The following is an 8,032-nucleotide window of genomic DNA, read 5'->3' as shown; positions in this document are numbered from 1 at the left end:
TAGAGTTTAGAAGAATGAGGGGAGATCTCATTGAGACACATAAGATGATGATTGGGATGGATAGGATAGAGGTGGAGAGGCTCTTCCCGCTCAGAAAGGACAGTAGGACTAGAGGGCACAGCCTCAAGATAAGGGCGGGGGGGGGGGGCGCAGTTTAGAATGGAGTTGAGGAGGAACTTCTTCACTCAAAGGGTGGTGAATCTCTGGAATTCTCTGCCCGTTGAAGTGGTGGAGTCTGCCTCGCTAAATATATTTAAGATGCGGGTAGATAGGTTTTTAATAGGCAAGGGGATTAAGGGTTATGGGGAGAGGGCGGGAAAGTGGAACTGAGCCACGACAGATCAGCCATGATCTTATTAAATGACAGGGCAGGCTCGAAGGGCTAGATGGCCTACTCCTGTTCCTATTTCTTACGTTATGTTCTTATCTTATTATGTTATGTTACTAGTAGTAAAGTTTATTGAGAATTGTTGGGTTTATTAATAATAAATTAATTAAGCAATAAATGAACACATAATAAAGTTGGCATGGCATATGATGGGCCCGATTTTACCAAAAATTCATGCCCGTTTTCAGGCACGAAATCGTGGTAAATTTGGGTGTCGGGCCTTTAACGCTATCTGTGTCTGAATCCAAGCAGATCACAACTTTACTGACACTCGATTTGGGCACGGATCCGGTTCATGCATTTAAATCGATTTAATGAACTGCACAGCCAACCCTACCACCAAATCCCACTTTATCTTCTTCTGGCCCATTCCGGATCCGCACTGTTAAGCCACCTGCAAAATAAAAATCCAGAGCCGATTTTTATTTTGCAGGGGAACCTGCAATGGCTCTCTAACCCAGACCCGGATCATCCTCTGGCAGAGGGGCCTGGGGCAGGAGAGGAGGCAGGACAGAGCATCTTCTGGGGAGGGAGGACAGGGACGGGGACAGGGTCGAGGGTCAGAGCATGCTCTGGGGGGCAGAAGGAGGGGGGTCAGAGCATCCTCGGTGGGGGGGGGGGAGGTGGAGGGAGAGGGCTGATCATTGTCTGTTGTTGGGGGGGGGGGGGGGGGAGGTCAGGTCACTCACTGATTGGTGGGGAGCCAAGCGGACAGGTCTCTGGTGCAGGAGGGCAGTGGTATCCGCTGCCACTCTGCGGGCGATCGATTGGGAGGAAGGGGGCAGGGGGATCTGCTGTCACTCTGCGGGGCGATCCCCCATTCCCACCGGAGGAGTGAATCCCTCTCCCAAAGTGGTTGCATGTCCACTCCGGGAGGAGGGATTCAATCCTCTGGTGGGAAGGAGGGATTGCCCACAGAGTGGCAGCGGACCCCCCTGTCCCCCCCAACCAGAGATCCACCCACCCTCCCACCCCCATCCGTGAGCAATCAGGCCTCCCCCTCACCACCAGACAATGATCAGCCCTCTCGCACATCCCTCCACCAGAGATACATCTGGCCTGCCTCCTCTCCTCCCCCCTCCCCCAGAGGATGCTCTGTCCCATCTCCCCCCCACAACTCCCAGAAGATGACCTGTGTCAGAGAGTTGCTCTCACTGCTTTTTTTTTCTAACCCAGGCATGCTTCTTCAGATTTTTTTTTTGAACTGCGCATGTGCAAGTTGGACCGGAGCCAGCAAAAAGTGTATGGGTGCGCTGCACAGAGGATTCTGGGCTTGGATCTGTATTACGCCCAGATCCCGCCCTTAGACTCCGATTGGTAAAATCGGGCCCCAAATGGTAAAATCAGGCCCAATGTGTTGCAGACAGAATATATAGGACAGCACGGTGGCACAGTGGTTAGCACAGCTGCTTCACAACATCAGGGACCTGGGTTCGTTTCCTAAATATGGTCACTGTCTGTGTGGAATTTGCACATTCTCCCCATGTCTGTGTGGGTTCCCTCTGGGTGCTTCGGTTTCCTCCCACATTCCAAAGATGCGCAGGTTAGGTTTATTGGCCATGCTAAATTGTCCCTTAATGTCCAGGGATGTGTAGGTTAGAGGGATTACAAGGTGAATGTGTGGGGCTACAAGGATAGGGCCTGGGATGAGATTGTTGTTGGTGCAGATTCGATAGACCAGGTTGCCTCCTTCTGCACTGTGGGGTTTTTAAGATTCTACGAAATAAACAGGGCGTGATGAGAAAAGTGCTGCAAAATTCGTGGGTGGCTTACTTACCGATTGGGCGATCAATTGACAAAGGTAGCCAAGGGAATGGGTTCCTAAAATGTTTTCCAGTTTCTTAGAGCAGTGAATTCTAGAGACAACAAGGGAGCAGGTCATTCTGGACCTGGTGAACAAATGGCGAACAAATTTGCAATAAATGACTTGAGGAACTTCAGCTCAAAGTCATTGAGCTGAAGACTGAGCTATAGATGTTGTGATATATTAACAAAGGCAGAAGTGAGAGCTATAAGGTGAATGAACTATCTGACCATGGCATTGTTGTACAGAAGCCATTTAAGTGTGTGATGGGGTTTCTCTGGATTATTACTGAGCCAAGAGCAAGTTGATGTGGGGTAAATAACATTAGAGAGAAGAATGCATAGCTCAAGGGCTTGGTGAAATAGGGCACTGACACCAGAACTGGGAAATGTGGGAACTGTACAGTTGGTCAAGACCTGAACCATGCTATGGTCTCATGAGTAATATGACTTGGAGACAGAAGGATCTATAAACTAGATAGTGGAGGAAGGAATTGTGTAAGAGGAGATGAAATAAATCTAAAAGAAACAACAGGATAATAGGGCACGGTAGCAATTTTGATAATGATAGCTAGAGTGTGGCAGGAGGGGACAGGAAACACAAGCTTAGGAGTGTACCAGCAGATAAGGCTGCAAAAATGGTAAAAAGAGTTAAGGCTCTGTATCTAAATAAATGCAGCATGCATAACAACACAGATAAATTGTTAGCACCAATAGAAATAAACAGTATGGTCCAATGGCCTACGCAGAGGCAAGGCTGCAGGAAGGCCAAGGCTAGCATCTGAATGGTGAAGGGTATTTGACCAAAGGTGTTGGGGTAGCTCATTTAGACACCTGATTAAGGATGTCATTCATACAGTGAGAGCTGACCTTGGCTTGAAAGAGCCAAGAAGGAAAGTAGAATCAGTGTGGGTAGAGACAAGACACAAGAGAAATAAACAGACCCTTGTAGAAGTAGTTTATAAGCCCCTTAACTGTAGTTTCATGGTGGGACAGAATATACAGGAAGAAATAAATGGAGTGTGATAAGAAAAGTGCTGCAATAATCATGGGCAGCTTTCATACAGATTGGGCAATCGATTGGCAAAGGTAGTCAAGGGAATAGGTTCCTAGAATGTTTTCCAGTGTCTTAGAGCAGTGAATTCTAGAAGCAACAAAGGAAGCAGGTTATTCTGGACGTGGCACTGAGCAACGAGACAGGGTTAATCAATAACCTCATAGCAAGGGAGCATCTAAGCAATAACATGATAGTATTTCCTGTTTACTTTGAATGTGCATGTAAGACTAATGTTTCAAATCTGAATAAGGGTAAGAAGGCAGATCCTGAATTAAGAAACTAGGTTAAAAGATAGGAGAACAGAGATGCAGTGGCAGAATTTTGAAACACTTAACTCTCAGCACCCTGCCAGTGAGAAAGAAACAAACACTCTTTGAGAAGGATGCATCATCCATGGTTGAATAAGAAAGCTAAAGGTTGTACCAAATTGAAAGAAATACTGTACAAATATGAAAAAAAAATTGCTGACAGGTCAGAAGATTGGTCAAAATTTAATAAACAGTAAAGAATATCTAAAAATGAGGAAAAAATAGAGAATGAGCAAAAGCCAGCTGATAATGTAAAAGATGATAGTAAGAATTTCTACAAGTATCTAGATATGGAAAGAGCAAAAGGTAGTGTTGTCCTCTAGAGATTTTGGTTAATTGATAATAGAAAACAAAGAAATAGCAGAGGCGATGAACAGGAATTTGGCATTTGTCTTCACTGTCGAAGACTTAGAAAACCTCCTGAAGTTACTTAAGAATTGAGAGGTGAACAAAAGGGAGGAATGTAATATAATTACCATCAATGGGGAAAAGGTACTGAGAAAACTAATAGACCTAGAGGCTAACAATCCCCAGTGCCAGTTACCTTGTATCCTTGTGCTTAAAAGAAGTGGCTGTGGATAATCTTCCAAAATTCCTTAGATTCTGGAGGATTCCAGTGGATTGGAGTTCAAGAAAGGAGGGAGACACAAAGTAGTAAAGTACAAGCTAGCTAGCCCAACATCTGTCATAGGAAAATTGCTGGAAAGCATTATTAAGGAGGTCATAGCAGAATACTTAAAAAAATCATAATTTGGTCTGGCAGAGTCAACATGGGTTTGTGAAAGGGAAAGGTTAACAAATTTATCAGAGTATTTTGAGGAAGTAACAAACAAGGTGAATAAAGGAGAATCTGTAGATGTAGCAAACTTAGTTTTCCAGGAGGCATTTGATAATCATGATTATGACACAAAATAAGATTATGCAGTATAGGGGTTACAGGGAAACATAGAAATTAGAAGCAGAAGTAGGCCATTCAGCCTTTTGAGCTTGCTCTGCCATTCATTATGATCATGACTGATCATCAAATTCAATATTCTGATTCCCCTTTCCCCCCATATCCTTTGATCCCTTTAGCCCCAAGAACGATATCTAATTTCTTCTTGAAACCAGACAATGTTTTGGCCTCAACTACTTTCTTTGGTAGTGAATTCCACACATTCACCATCTCCTGAATGAAGAAATTCCTCCTCCCCTCAGCTCTAAAAGGTTTACCCCTTATCCTCAAACTCTAATCCCAGGTTCTGGACTCTGCCACTATCAGGAACATCCTTTCTGAATGTACCCTGTCTGGGTTACCATATTGGTATGGATAAAGGATTAATTAGCTGACAGGAAGAAGAAATTAGAGATAAGTGTTTTTTTTTTCAGGTAATAAATCTGTAAAAAGTGGAATGCCACAGGATCAGGACCTTAACTAGTTACAATTTTCATATTAATTTGGATGAAGGAATTAAATGTGTGATAGCTAAATTTGCTGATGACACCAGGATAGGTAGGAATGTAAGTTTGTCAGGGGGAAGTAGACAGCCAGTAAGGGATACTGGAAGATAAATGAATGGACAAAAAGTGGCAGATGGAGCATAATGTGGAAAAATGCGAACTTATCCACAATGGCAGGAAGAATAGAAAAGCAATATAAATGGAAAAAGCTTGTGGACACAGTAGGACAGAGGGCTCTGGTGTCTTGATACATTAGAAGGTGTATACATCCAGCATCACCCGATACTACTTCATTGTAATAGAGCTTTCCATTGGAAGGTCCAGCCAGTAAAACAGTGCTTAATTGAAATGCAGAGAAGTACAGTTGGAATGGCAATCTGAAGGTGATTGCTGACTCTTGGAAGATCCAAGTCTTCTCTGATTTATACAATGAATAATGAACTGATATCCATCAAACACAAACGATGTACTTTCCTACTGTAATGGAAGAAGAAAATTGCTCTATATCTGAGGACAATCCATACATGATACAGATTCTTAATTATAGCACACAAATCCCTTTTTCATGTCCAAAATTGAAAGCAACATAGAGGATATTTAGATATGGATTTGCAATCTTCGGAAAGAAGAAAAAGATGCTCACATTGCAATTTCATTTAATATCCTGAACAGTCTGCCAAAGAGCCAAAAATCTTTTACTGCAGTCTCTAAATTGCAGTTGAGTCACTGCTAGTTTTCAGTGGTAGACAGCAATGATGGAGAATACTGTCCTTATTGTGCCAACTAGAACCAGATACTTGTTTTTTTGTAACAAATAACAGATCTTCAAACAATGGACCATGCCAATGATTCATCCATTTGTACAGCTAAGACCAAATATTTATTCAAAAATGAAAAGGGGTCCTAGTCAAAAAATCACAACACATTATAACAGTGGAAAAGCATTTGAAACATTCACAGGAGTTGTAGTTTTAATTCAAAAGGCTCACATGCATGCTGAGACCACATTGGAAGGAAGCACAACCTCGCAGCTGGAAGCAAAACACATTTACAAGTGACAAATGAAATATGTATTTCCCACAACTGAAACCGATTACTTCCACAGGAGAAATATATTATTCAGCATATTTTAGTCTTCAAAATGAATCTGGGGAATTATAGCTACAGCTCATAGTCTGTGCATACAAATTCCATTCCTGGGAAAGCAAATTGTGATTTTCATAAAGAGGAAAAAAACTGAACATGTATACCCTTGAAGCATTTTTTTCCAAATGTTTCAACTGGTAGAACTGTGCTCTTGTGCCTATAAGTGTCTAAAATCTTCAAGTTCCAGCAATTGGCAGGACTGCAATAAGACTTGTGAACAGATTTGAGAGAAATCCTTTTCTCACTGTAACAGAGATGCTAACCAATTTATTTTAATTTAATGCCCGTATCCCATGAATTAAAGACCTTTCCGCTTAGGACTTTGTTGAATACCTTGAAAATTGATAAACTAAGTTGTATTTTTAATTGGATATCTGACACTGAAAATTATAAGCAGAATGTCATTCAGGTTCCAACTGCTTTTGGAGTTTTTTAAATAAATGTATCTTTTATGATTTAAATTTCTTTCCTTATTTTCACTCTGTCTTTTCCTCTCATTTTCCTTCCTGTACCTGATTTGTCATTGAGCTCACCATTCTAACTGACCCTTCTCAGCCCTCATGCTGCAGGACGGTGGCACAGTGGTTAACACTGCTCCCTCACAGTGGCAGGGACCTGGGTTCAATTCCAGCCTTGGGTGACAGATTGTGGAGCTCGCACATTCTCCTCATGTCTGCATGGGTGCTTCAGTTTCCTGCCAGAATCCAAAGATATGTGAGTTAGCTTGATTGGCCATGCTAAATTGCCCCTTGGTGTGAGCAGGATTATCGGGGTAAATATGTGGGGTTACAGCAATAGGGTGGGATTGTTGTCAGTGCAGGCTCGATGGGCTGAATAGTCTCCTTCTGCAGTGCAATAATTGTATGAATTTCACAATCTCATTTTTTGAGGGGCTACGCAATTGCTTGTGCTGTTCTTTTAGGTATCAGATACCCCATAGAAGATGTTGCACTCTTTCTAACTTGCACTTCCAGCAACTTGCAACATGCAACAATATTTGTTGAATGCTGGGTAACCTGCTATCTGAAGAGTCAGAGAGGAATGTATTTATAGCCATTTAATGTACAGAGATAGATTAACTGGCAGAAGGCAAGACTTCTGCCCCATATGGGGAAGAGACCCCACCTTAGAGCTGGCCAATTGGATGATCGGTATCTCCATAGTTCCCGCAAAGCTGGGTTCAAGTAGTGGCCACTGCTGGGACTAAAGAGGAGAAGCTAATAAAGATTGGACTGAAGGTAATTAAGTCTAGGGTATTGGTGTGGCCTGACTGGCATTCCCAGAATGAGAAGTGAGGGGATAGGGGATGTAGTGAGAGGTTAGGAGAGGAAGACTAAAACAAGGGTGCCTATGAGAGCATGGGCATTCCCAAATGAGCTATCTCTAGTATCCCCCTCCCCACCTCTCCTTTCCCCCTTCCCTGACAGCAGACTACTAATAAAGTTGCAGGGCTACCACGGGGCCTCACTAACTGCGGGTAAAATAGCAGCAGGAATGGGATGAGGCACACAAATGAGCATTAATTGACCACTTGGATCTCAATAGACTCAAGGCTGGGTGGGCTGTTTGACGCTTCCACTGAACCCCATATCATAGAATCAGAGAATCATAGTGCAGCAAAGGCCCTTCGCCCCATCGAGTCTGTGCCAATATGCAAGAAGCATCTGAACTCACACCTAATCCCTTCTACCAGCACTTGGCCCATAGCCTTGAATGTAAATGGAAGTCAGGTTGGGTGCGGGTGGGGAGGCAGTGAGTAGCTCATATGTTGCACCTTATAAGCTTCAAACCTTCAAGCCCCACGATGGGCAGCTGTAACTTTCCACCTATGAAGATTAAACCAATAAAGGGAAGCCTCATTAATGTTAGGCACTGTTCAGTGATCACTTC

This window comes from Carcharhinus amblyrhynchos, chromosome 13, assembly GCF_965287045.1.
Source record: "Carcharhinus amblyrhynchos chromosome 13, sCarAmb.v2.hapA, whole genome shotgun sequence".
Classification (NCBI taxonomy): domain Eukaryota; kingdom Metazoa; phylum Chordata; class Chondrichthyes; order Carcharhiniformes; family Carcharhinidae; genus Carcharhinus; species Carcharhinus amblyrhynchos.
The sequence above is the reverse complement of the archived record's forward strand: the minus strand, read 5'-3'. Positions refer to the sequence as shown.